The sequence below is a fragment of the Palaemon carinicauda genome, chromosome 25 (genome assembly GCF_036898095.1).
Source record: "Palaemon carinicauda isolate YSFRI2023 chromosome 25, ASM3689809v2, whole genome shotgun sequence".
Taxonomy (NCBI): domain Eukaryota; kingdom Metazoa; phylum Arthropoda; class Malacostraca; order Decapoda; family Palaemonidae; genus Palaemon; species Palaemon carinicauda.
The window spans coordinates 40856908-40874407 of NC_090749.1; positions in this window are offsets into that span (position 1 = coordinate 40856908).

A 17500-nucleotide genomic window follows, 5' to 3' on the forward strand; every position below is an offset into this window, starting at 1 on the left:
ATTATAAAACTTCTTTAAATGTAAGAGAGAGAGAGAGAGAGAGAGAGAGAGAGAGAGAGAGAGAGAGAGAGAGAGAGAGAGAGAGAGAGAGAGAGAGAGTATTTAAACTGTGTATCATTTAAAACCCTTAAATCATTAAAATGATAAAGTATCAATTTAATCTCTATCCAGAAGTCAAACATAAAAACATAATATAATATAAAAATATGATATAATAATAATATAATATAAAATCAAAAATAATTACATAGAAAAAGATATAGCCAAACGAGAAAAATCCACGTGGAAAATCTGTGCTCAAATGAGGAGAAAATCACCCGAAATGTACAATGGCCAAGCAGTGGAAAAGATCCCTCAAAACATGAATTAGATTTTTGGCTCTCGTAAACCCGGGCTAATATTGAACTTGCTTCGATTTCTCCACCTTTATCGCAGGTGCTCCACTAAGCTTTCTCAGCCTGATCACTCTTATGGGATTTTTTTTATCGTTTCATATTTGTACGGTGTTTTTTACTTGAGATACCCTCGTTTGTATTTGTCGGTTAAGAGGTAGGTATATTATTATTTTTATTATTATTATTATTATTATTATTATTATTATTATTATTATTATTATTATTATTATTATTATTAATATTATTATTATTTTTACTGTATATTTATTGACTAGTGTATTCATATGGTGCAAAATCACTGTAATAAAAGAGAAGATGGGGTCGACAAGGCCAAACCGTAATGATGTTAAATAACATCCAAATTCTACATACATAACTGTGAATATTTCGTGAGAGGTGGGTTAATTCGGTCTCGCTGGGAAACCACTATTTGTCTACACAAACAATAAAAAATAATTTGTATTCACTTTATTATTATTATTATTATTATTATTATTATTATTATTATTATTATTATTATTATTATTATTATTTGGTATTAAAAGTCATATATCCCTCGTGTATTAAAAATCACGCGATTTCGCACCATGGTCAGATAAGTGTGGAACATCTTGTCTTGGAATTTAAAACGATATATTACTCCTGATTTTTTTTACACCCGAGAGTTTTCATCATGTAATGTTTTGTTACTCAACTTATCATTACTATATTCTTTTTGGTCGATCACAGACGTCTTTTATAGTGTGGGGTTCCGGGACACTTCTTAAGGAATCCATATTTTCCTCACTATATTCTAATAAAGACATTTCTACTTGAATATCGGGGCTACTTCTGCCATCAATCTTTCTAGGTCTCTCTACTATTTACTGCCTAGATTGTTATAGACACTAATTATATCTAGATCTCACTCAACGGGCTCATTAACTAAAGGTCTACACACAGGAGACAGAATTGATGCAAAGAGAGTAGCATCTTCTGCATATGCCGCAAGTTTGTTTTCTAGACCAAACCAGATATGTTTTAATAGGCTAAGAACACTACCTTGAAGAGCACCAGATATTACATTCGTATAGTCATTGTGATACCCATCAAGGACTTCTTTTTGCCATCTATTGCTTAAACATTCAATAACGATGTTAAGAAAAGTTCAACCCAATCCCAATTGTTCAACTTTGAAATCAAGAGCCTTATGAATAACACGCTCAAAATCAAAGGCAGTCAAACGACCTTCCTGACCCCAATCAAGGGATTTCTGCATAGCATTGATGATTATGGGAAGGGCGTCACATGCTCCAAGTCCTTTAAAAAGCCAAAAGGCAAATTAGTGAACCGATGTTTACTTTCAGAATACTTGTTTAGACGTTTTGCTAAAAGACATGAAAAAACTTTAGGTATTATGTTACACGTAATTATAGATATTGGGCGGCAATCAGTTGGGTTAGCACTGTCACCAAAAAATTTATCTAGTGAAATATTAACAAATTTACAGTAAGTGCGAAAAGATCCTCTGCTTGTCAACTTGGGAAAAATAACGTAAGAGCTAAGAAATGTAAACTGAATTTAGTTAAATTAGCTTTAGGAAAACAGTTTCTCATAAATCTGCTAATTCTCAGATACATCACAAAAGGGTTACCTTTTCCTTTGGACAATGAGTGGCAGAGCTATATGGGTGAAGTAAAGGAGAAACTGTGAAGTCTACAGCAAAGAGTGGATGTTCAAGGACAATACCTTTTTATGGTATTTGGTCAAACGCTCAAATTGTGTTAATTTTTCTTGATATGCTTTTCCTGCTGTTTCTCCAGATGAGCCCATATACAATCATATCTCAACCAGGGCTCGTTCTTATTTCGATATTTTAATACTCGAGATGTTGACCAGATTTTCATTATTGACCAATTGAAAAGCCTTAGATTTTGTCTTAAGTGAGTATAATACTTTAGAGACAAGGTGCTCGTTCTAAAATCTAGATTTCTAATAAAACTAACGCTTCATCAGATGTTCTATCTGAAGGACTCCTTTGCCTCAGGAATGGCCTCCCGTTTCCAAATTATTGATTTCCTAAAACCTAGAATAACCATCTCTGACAAGTTCCTCTTTTGAGATACCAGAATTTCTGAACATAATAGAATGAAAAAACTGTCTGGAGGAAACTGTACAGTCTATTGTTGTTATTTATTCCAAGAACGATACTATACACTAAAGAATACAAGCGCATAGTCTTCACAATTTAATATGTAGATCTTAGTACTGTTATCTTTTTTTCTCCTTATCTTTCACTTTTGAGTCCCACAGTACAGCGACATTTATGAGTGATGCTATCTTCTTTGAGTTATCGACCAGAGAGACGTCCGGTCGATGTCCTTATATCAAAATGTCCGTCTTGACAGTAGTCCCAGATTTACTTAGTCATCATTTTTTAACATGTTTTAGGGTTGATGCTTGTACCATTTACTACTGCATGGTATTTAGTATGTTACCCACTGACTGCAGAGGAAGGCTTTAGCGACTATATCATCTTGCATTTTATAATGACTCTGTTCAAGTGCTGAACACTCTCTGGTAATATAGTTAATTTTTTCTTAATATGCTAGATATTTTGTGCACTTTGACGAGATGTTAGTTCCATTTGTTGCTCTTTGGATAAAAATCCAGTTATCATCTTAATATTGTTAACCATTATCATAATACCTTGAATAAATCTAGTTCTGAGGGTTTGATCTTGTTAAGCCTTTATGAGAATGTCCCATGTCTCTTGTTTTGTTTCATTACTAGAGTGTTATTCAGTTAGTCAATCATCTACACTTGCCTGAGGAGTACTTTTCCTTTTTGTCTGCTTGGTGTACACACCTTGTTAATGGTTGCCTTTGGTTGCGGTGATTAGCAAAGTCGTTGTTTTTTCTTATAAACTCCGCCAAAGGTTATGATATGGAGTCTGTTTATTTATTTGTGTGTGTCTGTCTTTGGACAGGATTGGGTCAAAACTAATCCACAGATTTTGACGAACTTTTCATCAGAGATATATCTTAGTTCATGGATGACCCAATAAAATTTTAGAGATTGTCCTGAATGTAGATCCGAATTTGCATTTTTCGACATCTACAGTCAGCATTCAAAAAAAAGGGGGAGTGCGCTGTCAGAAGACTTCAGTTGAATGTTACAGTAGATTCATCCATGATCAGCATATAAAAAAGGAAGTGTTTCCTCCATAGACTTCAGTAAAATGTTCACAATATTCATTGGTGGTGGTGTGAAATCTCATTATTATTATTATTATTATTATTATTATTATTATTATTATTATTATTATTATTATTATTATTATTATTATTATTATTATTATTATTATCATTATTATTATTTTTATTATTATTATTATTATTATTTCCCTACCCATCTCTTAAAACTTCAAGGATAAGAATCTGTTGATATCTCATCAGCAAAACGTCGAACCGGCCATTTTCTCTCACTTTATCTCCTCATTGACGTTAGTTTTAGTATAACTATTATGAGGAAACATATGTTTTATATTGAGGATAATAACCTGATAGACCAAATTGAATGTCGTGATAATGGGAACAGTTCAAATCGAGAACCTTTATTACTAATTTGCTTGTGCAAATGAAGCTATTATTATTATTATTATTATTATTATTATTATTACTTTACGGAACTTGTTAAAAATGATGGTTCAATATTTAGATATGGAAACACACACACACACACGCACAGAAAATCCAACCCCTCCCACCCCCTCCCCCTCTCCTAACGATAACACGGTAGTTGCTCTCCTCAGGTATGATTACTCCCTCTCCAACTACCCGAGGAACGGCGAGAGATCGATTAGTCATAGGTTTTGGCAATGCTGCAGAGCATAACCAGAAAGATATATATATATATATATATATATATATATATATATATATATGTATATATATATATATATATATATATATATATATATATATATATATATATATATATATATATATATATATATATAGCCGGACACATGCTTTTTATTATATAAAAGAGATTATTATTATATGTGTATCACCATGAGCAGCAAAGCTCTACTAGTCAGGGCCACACATAATAGATTGGTTTACTCTGAGCTATCAGATGAAAATCTTCCACCATCACCATTTCTCACCGGCAAGCGTTGTGATGAAAACCGCAGACGTGATTAAAGACATGGCTAAGGCCTTAGTCCTGCAGTGGACTAGAAACGACCGCCTTTGTTTTATTATTATTATTATTATTATTATTATTATTATTATTACTGTTCTTACTATTATTATTATAATAATCATTACTGTTATTACTATTATTATTATTTATATTATTATTATTATTATTATTATTATTATTAGTAGTAGTAGTAGTAGTAGTAGTAGTAGTAGTAGTAGTAGTAGTAGTATTGTTATTTTATTATTATTATCATATTTTATTAATTATTATTATTATTATTATTATTATTATTATTATTATTATTATTTATTTATTTATTTATTTTGGAAGTAGACCCTCTTTTAAGCAGGTTTTATTGAAAGTGATTGCTGCCTCGGTGGCGTTAATTTTGTAATTAACTTTTTTTATTGTTCTTATTATCTTTTTCTCTTCATTTGAACAATCCGCCAGTAACTGGGAAAGGGACATATCAATAGGAAGGTGATGAAGACCATATCATTCACAATTTGTCTTTAGTATATCACAACACATTGTAAAAGTACAGATAATATGTACAAAGTATAAAACACTATCACAATGTTAGTGCACACAAAGTAATGGTGACTTTTGTACAAAAAAATTATAAATTACGTGGAGTTAAGTTTAACACATCCTTCGACTCAACCGGTTTCGAGCAGTGAGAAGGTTTTCTGCTCATTGTCAAGAATGAACTGAAATGCAGGTGTTGTTTAGATGGCTTATATACGGAGTCCTGCTTCGACATTCAATCTTCAGTGGTTAAGAACCGCCCTAGGGTGGAGACCATTAATCCTAGTGGGTGGTGGCCTCTGCCTCGCCGGGATGTTTGGTGGGATTATTGACTCTGGTTCTGTCAGGAGATAATCCCTGTTTTGACCTTCGGCTATATCAGTCCTGTCATAGTTGTTATTGCCTGGACTATTGTTGGTGGTGGACCTTATACATGTTGGCAATAAGGTCCCTTCTTGCGTGGTGTTGAGGTTAGGTCTTTGTTGTTGAATAAAAAGAGCTTCCATTATCCGGAGACGTCTGCTGTCAGGGGCACGGCCGATGATGGTTACATTTTTCACTATATGCTCCCTTGTTGTCTTGAAATTATATTTTTGGAGGCAATGCATTTTTATTGCACCCTGTTGCACGTGGCAAGATAATCTCTTAGAAAGACGCATCGTCGTCATCCCGATGTAGGTGCCAGGACATTCCTGGACGGGGCATTTATATCGGTACACTACGTTCGTCTTTTTCAAGTCATCTTGCATGGCAGGGGCAGGGTTGTTTTTCATTATCAAGTCTCGTGTTTTTGCTGATTGGTAATAAATTATGAGGTTGATTTCAGTATCCTCTGCCGTGGCAAAAACGTTGCTTTTTATTATATTTTTCATAATATTTTCTTCTTTGTAGTTTACGCTCATAATGCCTTTATAGTATAGATTTATATTTGCTGGCGTATAGGTATCATCAGGGCCTTCATTCTGGTACCATTTCTCGATTTCTTTTTTAATTTGCTGATTAATGTCCTTATTCGTGAAGCCATTATTCACCAGAATTTTAGTAACTCTGTCAAGTTCCTCGTGGGTGCCTCTCCACGAAGAACAATGAGAAATGGCTCTCCGAATAAAAGCCTTAATGGTGGCAGTTTTATACCGACTAGGACACTTGCTGTCACCATTCAGACATAGGCCGAGATTCGTTGGTTTTACGTACACCGAGGTATTAAAGCTATTATTGCTTGTTTCTACAAGGACATCAAGGAAGGGGAGACGTCCTTGAATGCTGTGCTCTAGGGTGAACCTGAGCGAGCTGCATTCCTCGAAAATTCGGCGAAGTTCTTCTATGCTCTCCTGATTGGCCGATTTTATGAAAGTATCGTCAATGTAGCGCACATAGAGGTCTGGTTTACTGATTTACTGATTTTTCGAAAAACTCTCTCCTCGACTACTCCCATTTAAAAATTAGCAAAGAGGACGCCTAAAGGGGACCCCATAGCGACTCCATCTTTCTGAATAAATATATGGCCCTTATGGGTAGTGAAAGGGGCTTTCTTGGTGCATATTTCTAATAGTGCACGGATCAAGGCCTCGGGGATGTTGAAGGTGGGTGTCATTGTATCCCTATAAACTCTGTCCATTATGAAGTTTATTGTTTCATTCACGGGAACGTTAGTAAATAGGGACTTGACATCCATGGAGGCAATAACTCCGTCACTTGTGGAATTTCTCAGTTTTTCTAGGAATTCTGCTGATGATGTCACACAATATTTATTGGGGATATAGGGTGTAAGCAAGGTGTTCAGTCTCTTAGCAAGCTGGTATGTAGGGGCAGGGCACTGGCTGATAATAGGCCGGAGAGGGTTCCCTTGCTTGTGCGTTTTTACATTTCCGTATAAGTAGCCGAACCCAAAATCACCTGAAATAGGTGGCAAATGGACAGCGTTGGTGCCAGCATTAATGGTACTTTTCCTTTTTGTCTGCTTGGTGTACACACCTTGTCAAGGGTTGCCTTTGGTTGCGGTGATTAGCAAAGTCGTTGTTTTTTCTTATAAACTCCGCCAAAGGTTATGATATGGAGTCTGTTTATTTATTTGTGTGTGTCTGTCTTTGGACAGGATTGGGTCAAAACTAATCCACAGATTTTGACGAACTTTTCATCAGAGATATATCTTAGTTCATGGATGACCCAATAAAATTTTAGAGATTGTCCTGAATGTAGATCCGAATTTGCATTTTTCGACATCTACAGTCAGCATTCAAAAAAAAGGGGGAGTGCGCTGTCAGAAGACTTCAGTTGAATGTTACAATAGATTCATCCATGATCAGCATATAAAAAAGGAAGTGTTTCCTCCATAGACTTCAGTAAAATGTTCACAATATTCATTGGTGGTGGTGTGAAATCTCATTATTATTATTATTATTATTATTATTATTATTATTATTATTATTATTATTTCCCCACCCATCTCTTAAAACTTCAAGGATAAGAATCTGTTGATATCTCATCAGCAAAACGTCGAACCGGCCATTTTCTCTCACTTTATCTCCTCATTGACGTTAGTTTTAGAATAACTATTATGAGGAAACATATGTTTCATATTGAAGATAATGACCTGATAGACCAAATTGAATGTCGTGATAATGGGAACAGTTCAAATCGAGAACCTTTATTACTAATTTGCTTGTGCAAATGAAGCTATTATTATTATTATTATTATTATTATTACTTTACGGAACTTGTTAAAAATGATGGTTCAATATTTAGATATGGAAACACACACACACACACGCACAGAAAATCCAACCCCTCCCACCCCCTCCCCCTCTCCTAACGATAACACGGTAGTTGCTCTCCTCAGGTATGATTACTCCCTCTCCAACTACCCGAGGAACGGCGAGAGATCGATTAGTCATAGGTTTTGGCAATGCTGCAGAGCATAACCAGAAAGATATATATATATATATATATATATATATATATATATATATGTATATATATATATATATATATATATATATATATATATATATATATATATATATATATAGCCGGACACATGCTTTCTATTATATAAAAGAGATTATTATTATTTGTGTATCACCATGAGCAGCAAAGCTCTACTAGTCAGGGCCACACATAATAGATTGGTTTACTCTGATCTATCAGATGAAAATCTTCCACCATCACCATTTCTCACCGGCAAGCGTTGTGATGAAAACCGCAGACGTGATTAAAGACATGGCTAAGGCCTTAGTCCTGCAGTGGACTAGAAACGACCGCCTTTGTTTTATTATTATTATTATTATTATTATTATTATTATTATTATAATCATTACTGTTCTTACTATTATTATTATTATAATAATCATTACTGTTATTACTATTATTATTATTTCTATTATTATTATTAGTAGTAGTAGTAGTAGTAGTAGTAGTAGTAGTAGTAGTATTGTTATTTTATTATTATTATCATATTTTATTAATTATTATTATTATTATTATTATTATTATTATTATTTTATTATTTATTTATTTATTTATTTTGGAAGTAGACCCTCTTTTAAGCAGGTTTTATTGAAAGTGATTGCTGCCTCGGTGGCGTTAATTTTGTAATTAACTTTTTTTATTGTTCTTATTATCTTTTTCTCTTCATTTGAACAATCCGCCAGTAACTGGGAAAGGGACATATCAATAGGAAGGTGATGAAGACCATATCATTCACAATTTGTCTTTAGTATATCACAACACATTGTAAAAGTACAGATAATATGTACAAAGTATAAAACACTATCACAATGTTAGTGCACACAAAGTAATGGTCACTTTTGTACAAAAAAAATATAAATTACGTGGAGTTAAGTTTAACACATCCTTCGACTCAACCGGTTTCGAGCAGTGAGAAGGTTTTCTGCTCATTGTCAAGAGTGAACTGAAATGCAGGTGTTGTTTAGATGGCTTATATACGGAGTCCTGCTTCGACATTCAATCTTCAGTGGTTAAGAACCGCCCTAGGGTGGAGACCATTAATCCTAGTGGGTGGTGGCCTCTGCCTCGCCGGGATGTTTGGTGGGATTATTGACTCTGGTTCTGTCAGGAGATAATCCCTGTTTTGACCTTCGGCTATATCAGTCCTGTCATAGTTGTTATTGCCTGGATTATTGTTGGTGGTGGACCTTATACATGTTGGCAATAAGGTCCCTTCTTGCGTGGTGTTGAGGTTAGGTCTTTGTTGTTGAATAAAAAGAGCTTCCATTATCCGGAGACGTCTGCTGTCAGAGGCACGGCCGATGATGGTTACATTTTTCACTATATGCTCCCTTGTTGTCTTGAAATTATATTTTTGAAGGCAATGCATTTTTATTGCACCCTGTTGCACGTGGCAAGATAATCTCTTAGAAAGACGCATCGTCGTCATCCCGATGTAGGTGCTAGGACATTCCTGGACGGGGCATTTATATCGGTACACTACGTTCGTCTTTTTCAAGTCATCTTGCATGGCAGGGGCAGGGTTATTTTTCATTATCAAGTTTCGTGTTTTTGCTGATTGGTAATAAATTATGAGGTTGATTTCAGTATCCTCTGCCGTGGCAAAAACGTTGCTTTTTATTATATTTTTCATAATATTTTCTTCTTCTTTGTAGTTTACGCTCATAATGCCTTTATAGTATAGATTTATATTTGCTGGCGTATAGGTATCATCAGGGCCTTCATTCTGGTACCATTTCTCGATTTCTTTTTTAATTTGCTGATTAATGTCCTTATTCGTGAAGCCATTATTCACCAGAATTTTAGTAACTCTGTCAAGTTCCTCGTGGGTGCCTCTCCACGAAGAACAATGAGAAATGGCTCTCCGAATAAAAGCCTTAATGGTGGCAGTTTTATACCGACTAGGACACTTGCTGTCACCATTCAGACATAGGCCGAGATTCGTTGGTTTTACGTACACCGAGGTATTAAAGCTATTATTGCTTGTTTCTACAAGGACATCAAGGAAGGGGAGACGTCCTTGAATGCTGTGCTCTAGGGTGAACCTGAGCGAGCTGCATTCCTCGAAAATTCGGCGAAGTTCTTCTATGCTCTCCTGATTGGCCGTTTTTATGAAAGTATCGTCAATGTAGCGCACATAGAGGTCTGGTTTACTGATTTTTCGAAAAACTCTCTCCTCAACTACTCCCATATAAAAATTAGCAAAGAGGACGCCTAAAGGGGACCCCATAGCGACTCCATCTTTCTGAATAAATATATGGCCCTTATGGGTAGTGAAAGGGGCTTTCTTGGTGCATATTTCTAATAGTGCACGGATCAAGGCCTCGGGGATGTTGAAGGTGGGTGTCATTGTATCCCTATAAACTCTGTCCATTATGAAGTTTATTGTTTCATTCACGGGAACGTTAGTAAATAGGGACTTGACATCCATGGAGGCAATAACTCCGTCACTTGTGGAATTTCTCAGTTTTTCTAGGAATTCTCCTGATGATGTCACACAATATTTATTGGGGATATAGGGTGTAAGCAAGGTGTTCAGTCTCTTAGCAAGCTGGTATGTAGGGGCAGGGCACTGGCTGATAATAGGCCGGAGAGGGTTCCCTTGCTTGTGCGTTTTTACATTTCCGTATAAGTAGCCGAACCCAAAATCACCTGAAATAGGTGGCAAATGGACAGCGTTGGTGCCAGCATTAATGGTACTTTTCCTTTTTGTCTGCTTGGTGTACACACCTTGTCAAGGGTTGCCTTTGGTTGCGGTGATTAGCAAAGTCGTTGTTTTTTCTTATAAACTCCGCCAAAGGTTATGATATGGAGTCTGTTTATTTATTTGTGTGTGTCTGTCTTTGGACAGGATTGGGTCAAAACTAATCCACAGATTTTGACGAACTTTTCATCAGAGATATATCTTAGTTCATGGATGACCCAATAAAATTTTAGAGATTGTCCTGAATGTAGATCCGAATTTGCATTTTTCGACATCTACAGTCAGCATTCAAAAAAAAGGGGGAGTGCGCTGTCAGAAGACTTCAGTTGAATGTTACAGTAGATTCATCCATGATCAGCATATAAAAAAGGAAGTGTTTCCTCCATAGACTTCAGTAAAATGTTCACAATATTCATTGGTGGTGGTGTGAAATCTCATTATTATTATTATTATTATTATTATTATTATTATTATTATTATTATTATTATTATTATTTTTATTATTATTATTATTATTATTATTTCCCTACCCATCTCTTAAAACTTCAAGGATAAGAATCTGTTGATATCTCATCAGCAAAACGTCGAACCGGCCATTTTCTCTCACTTTATCTCCTCATTGACGTTAGTTTTAGTATAACTATTATGAGGAAACATATGTTTCATATTGAAGATAATGACCTGATAGACCAAATTGAATGTCGTGATAATGGGAACAGTTCAAATCGAGAACCTTTATTACTAATTTGCTTGTGCAAATGAAGCTATTATTATTATTATTATTATTATTATTATTATTATTACTTTACGGAACTTGTTAAAAATGATGGTTCAATATTTAGATATGGAAACACACACACACACACACGCACAGAAGATCCAACCCCTCCCACCCCCTCCCCCTCTCCTAACGATAACACGGTAGTTGCTCTCCTCAGGTATGATTACTCCCTCTCCAACTACCCGAGGAACGGCGAGAGATCGATTAGTCATAGGTTTTGGCAATGCTGCAGAGCATAACCAGAAAGATATATATATATATATATATATATATATATATATATATATATATATATATATATATATATATATATATATAGCCGGACACATGCTTTCTATTATATAAAAGAGATTATTATTATATGTGTATCACCATGAGCAGCAAAGCTCTACTAGTCAGGGCCACACATAATAGATTGGTTTACTCTGAGCTATCAGATGAAAATCTTCCACCATCACCATTTCTCACCGGCAAGCGTTGTGATGAAAACCGCAGACGTGATTAAAGACATGGCTAAGGCCTCAGTCCTGCAGTGGACTAGAAACGACCGCCTTTGTTTTATTATTATTATTATTATTATTATTATTATTATTATTATTATTATTATAATCATTACTGTTCTTACTATTATTATTATTATAATAATCATTACTGTTATTACTATTATTATTATTTCTATTATTATTATTATTAGTAGTAGTAGTAGTAGTAGTAGTAGTAGTAGTATTGTTATTTTATTATTATTATCATATTTTATTAATTATTATTATTATTATTATTATTATTATTATTATTATTATTATTATTTATTTATTTATTTATTTTGGAAGTAGACCCTCTTTTAAGCAGGTTTTATTTAAAGTGATTGCTGCCTCGGTGGCGTTAATTTTGTAATTAACTTTTTTTATTGTTCTTATTATCTTTTTCTCTTCATTTGAACAATCCGCCAGTAACTGGGAAAGGGACATATCAATAGGAAGGTGATGAAGACCATATCATTCACAATTTGTCTTTAGTATATCACAACACATTGTAAAAGTACAGATAATATGTACAAAGTATAAAACACTATCACAATGTTAGTGCACACAAAGTAATGGTGACTTTTGTACAAAAAAATTATAAATTACGTGGAGTTAAGTTTAACACATCCTTCGACTCAACCGGTTTCGAGCAGTGAGAAGGTTTTCTGCTCATTGTCAAGAGTGAACTGAAATGCAGGTGTTGTTTAGATGGCTTATATACGGAGTCCTGCTTTGACATTCCATCTTCAGTGGTTAAGAACCGCCCTAGGGTGGAGACCATTAATCCTAGTGGGTGGTGGCCTCTGCCTCGCCGGGATGTTTGGTGGGATTATTGACTCTGGTTCTGTCAGGAGATAATCCCTGTTTTGACCTTCGGCTATATCAGTCCTGTCATAGTTGTTATTGCCTGGACTATTGTTGGTGGTGGACCTTATACATGTTGGCAATAAGGTCCCTTCTTGCGTGGTGTTGAGGTTAGGTCTTTGTTGTTGAATAAAAAGAGCTTCCATTATCCGGAGACGTCTGCTGTCAGGGGCACGGCCGATGATGGTTACATTTTTCACTATATGCTCCCTTGTTGTCTTGAAATTATATTTTTGGAGGCAATGCATTTTTATTGCACCCTGTTGCACGTGGCAAGATAATCTCTTAGAAAGACGCATCGTCGTCATCCCGATGTAGGTGCTAGGACATTCCTGGACGGGGCATTTATATCGGTACACTACGTTCGTCTTTTTCAAGTCATCTTGCATGGCAGGGGCAGGGTTGTTTTTCATTATCAAGTCTCGTGTTTTTGCTGATTGGTAATAAATTATGAGGTTGATTTCAGTATCCTCTGCCGTGGCAAAAACGTTGCTTTTTATTATATTTTTCATAATATTTTCTTCTTCTTTGTAGTTTACGCTCATAATGCCTTTATTGTATAGATTTATATTTGCTGGCGTATTGGTATCATCAGGGCCTTCATTCTGGTACCATTTCTCGATTTCTTTTTTAATTTGCTGATTAATGTCCTTATTCGTGAAGCCATTATTCACCAGAATTTTAGTAACTCTGTCAAGTTCCTCGTGGGTGCCTCTCCACGAAGAACAATGAGAAATGGCTCTCCGAATAAAAGCCTTAATGGTGGCAGTTTTATACCGACTAGGACACTTGCTGTCACCATTCAGACATAGGCCGAGATTCGTTGGTTTTACGTACACCGAGGTATTAAAGCTATTATTGCTTGTTTCTACAAGGACATCAAGGAAGGGGAGACGTCCTTGAATGCTGTGCTCTAGGGTGAACCTGAGCGAGCTGCATTCCTCGAAAATTCGGCGAAGTTCTTCTATGCTCTCCTGATTGGCCGTTTTTATGAAAGTATCGTCAATGTAGCGCACATAGAGGTCTGGTTTACTGATTTTTCGAAAAACTCTCTCCTCGACTACTCCCATATAAAAATTAGCAAAGAGGACGCCTAAAGGGGACCCCATAGCGACTCCATCTTTCTGAATAAATATATGGCCCTTATGGGTAGTGAAAGGGGCTTTCTTGGTGCATATTTCTAATAGTGCACGGATCAAGGCCTCGGGGATGTTGAAGGTGGGTGTCATTGTATCCCTATAAACTCTGTCCATTATGAAGTTTATTGTTTCATTCACGGGAACGTTAGTAAATAGGGACTTGACATCCATGGAGGCAATAACTCCGTCACTTGTGGAATTTCTCAGTTTTTCTAGGAATTCTGCTGATGATGTCACACAATATTTATTGGGGATATATGGTGTAAGCAAGGTGTTCAGTCTCTTAGCAAGCTGGTATGTAGGGGCAGGGCACTGGCTGATAATAGGCCGGAGAGGGTTCCCTTGCTTGTGCGTTTTTACATTTCCGTATAAGTAGCCGAACCCAAAATCACCTGAAATAGGTGGCAAATGGACAGCGTTGGTGGCAGCATTAATGGTTTGTATAATGCTGTTTACTTCCCTCTTGATATCCTCAGTGGGGTTGCGGGACAATCGTTCAAATTTTGAGGTATCAGCCAGAATTTGATCTAGTTTCTCATGGTACTTCTCTGTATTTATGAGAACGAAGGCGGCAGTTTTATCTGCACGGCGTACAGTGATGCCTTCTTGCAATCTAAGAGCCTTGGCAGCATCTCTCTTCTCCTTCGTAACAATCCCACTCCGGTGTTGGCCACGGTCAGTGAGGGCTTCTGCTAAGAGTAGGGGTTGGAGGGCATCAGTCGTCCGTAGGGTACCTCTATGTTCATTTTCTTGGATGGTGTCAAGGAGGAGCTCGATTTCCATTCTCTTGTCAGTCGGTCTTGGTTTGGTCATGTAGTGGCAATTAAGGCCTAAGCATAATATTTCTTCTTGAGCAGGCGTGGGAACGTAATTGGTGAGATTTACATATTCTTGCCTCTTTTCTGGGATCCTAAGTTTGCCTCCATTGATATTAATGAGTTTTCATATTACAGTTTTGGTCCGATTTCGTTGGTCTTTCTTTTTTAGTTTATTAAGGAGGTAAGGGATATTTTCCGGGTTGGTAGGGTGATTCCTTTGTGGATCATTGTCATCAGGTTACCTTTCATCACTTTCTTCAATAATACTGTGGTCTAGATTGTCTTGTTCCTCTCTCTCAATGTATCCCGGGACCTCTTCAGAAGGCGAGGTTCTGGATTTCAGCCCATTCACTCTGCAGAGGAGCAAGGCGTGCATATAGATCTTTCTTTTCAAGCAGTTTAGTATCCAATTGCCGGCAAAGGAGGGATCTCCTGAAAGCACTGGTCATCGGGCCATTACGTGCTGAGGGGTCATGCAGTCTAAAATTTGTATATTTCGGAAGTAGACCCTCTTTTAAGCAGGTTTTATTGAAAGTGATTGCTGCCTCAGTGGCGTTAATTTCTCATTGTTCTTCGTGGAGAGGCACCCACGAGGAACTTGACAGTGTTACTAAAATTCTGGTGAATAATGGCTTCACGAATAAGGACATTAATTGGCAAATTAAAAAAAAATCGAGAAATGGTACCAGAATGAAGGCCCTGATGATACCAACACGCCAGCAAATATAAAACTATACTATAAAGGCATTATGAGCGTAAACTACAAAGAAGAAGAAAAGACTATGAAAAATATAAAAAAAAAACAACGTTTTTGCCACGGCAGAGGATACTGAAATCAATCTCATAATCTATAACCAATCAGCGAAAACACGAGACTTGATAATGAAAAACAACCCTGCCCCTGCCATGCAAGATGACTTGAAAAAGACGAACGTAGTGTACCGATATAAATGCCCGTCCAGGAATGTCCTGGCACCTACATCGGGATGACGACGATGCGTCTTTCTAAGAGATTATCTTGCCACGTGCAACAGGGTGCAATAAAAATGCATTGCCTCCAAAAATATAATTTCAAGACAACAAGGGAGCATATAGTGAAAAATGTAACCATCATCGGCCGTGCCCCTGACAGCAGACGTCTCCGGATAATGGAAGCTCTTTTTATTCAACAACAAAGACCTAACCTCAACACCACGCAAGAAGGGACCTTATTGCCAACATGTATAAGGTCCACCACCAACAATAGTCCAGGCAATAACAACTATGACAGGACTGATATAGCCGAAGGTCAAAACAGGGATTATCTCCTGACAGAACCAGAGTCAATAATCCCACCAAACATCCCGGCGAGGCAGAGGCCACCACCCACTAGGATTAATGGTCTCCACCCTAGGGCGGTTCTTAACCACTGAAGATGGAATGTCGAAGCAGGACTCCGTATATAAGCCATCTAAACAACACCTGCATTTCAGTTCACTCTTGACAATGAGCAGAAAACCTTCTCACTGCTCGAAACCGGTTGAGTCGAAGGATGTGTTAAACTTAACTCCACGTAATTTATAATTTTTTTGTACAAAAGTGACCATTACTTTGTGTGCACTAACATTGTGATAGTGTTTTATACTTTGTAAATATTATCTGTACTTTTACAATGTGTTGTGATATATTAAAGACAAATTATGAATGATATAGTCTTCATCAACTTCCTATTGATATGTCCCTTTCCCAGTTACTGGCGGATTGTTCAAATGAAGAGAAAAAGATAATAAGAACAATAGAGAAAGTTAATTACAAAATTAACGCCACTGAGGCAGCAATCACTTTCAATAAAACCTATTATTATTATTATTATTATTATTATTATTTTCATTATTATTATTATTATTATTATTATTATTATTATTATTAGTCCTAAGCCCATTGTTGATTAAGGCTCTAACTGTAATTACTTTCAAATTTCCACTTGCAACGTAAACTTCATCTGGGCCCAGGCCTTTGATTACTTCTTCTGTCAAAACCAGAGTCTTAGAGTCTCGTCCAACAGCTCCAACACACTGCAAATTATAGCTAATAAACCTGCAAGTTATTAATCGCTAAATTACTGGGTGATATCTTAAATGGAGGAAAATTGACTGGATTGGGAAGAATACGTATTGGGAAATGACATGGCTGGAGATTATGTGTCTATCTATCTATATATATATATATATATATATATATATATATATATATATATATACATATATGTATATATATATATATATATGTATATATATATATATATGCATATATACATATATATATATATATATATATATATATATATATATATATACGTATATAGTGACTTATTTATATTTCATATGTTTCTTTTATGGGCCTTTTCGAAATAACATGATAAGCTGTTCGATTACAGTTATGAATGAGACATATATAATAATATTTATATAAATATATATATAGATATATATATATATAGATATATATATATATAGATATATATATATATATATATATATATATATATATATATATATATATATGTATACACACACACACATGTATATATATATATATATATATATATATATA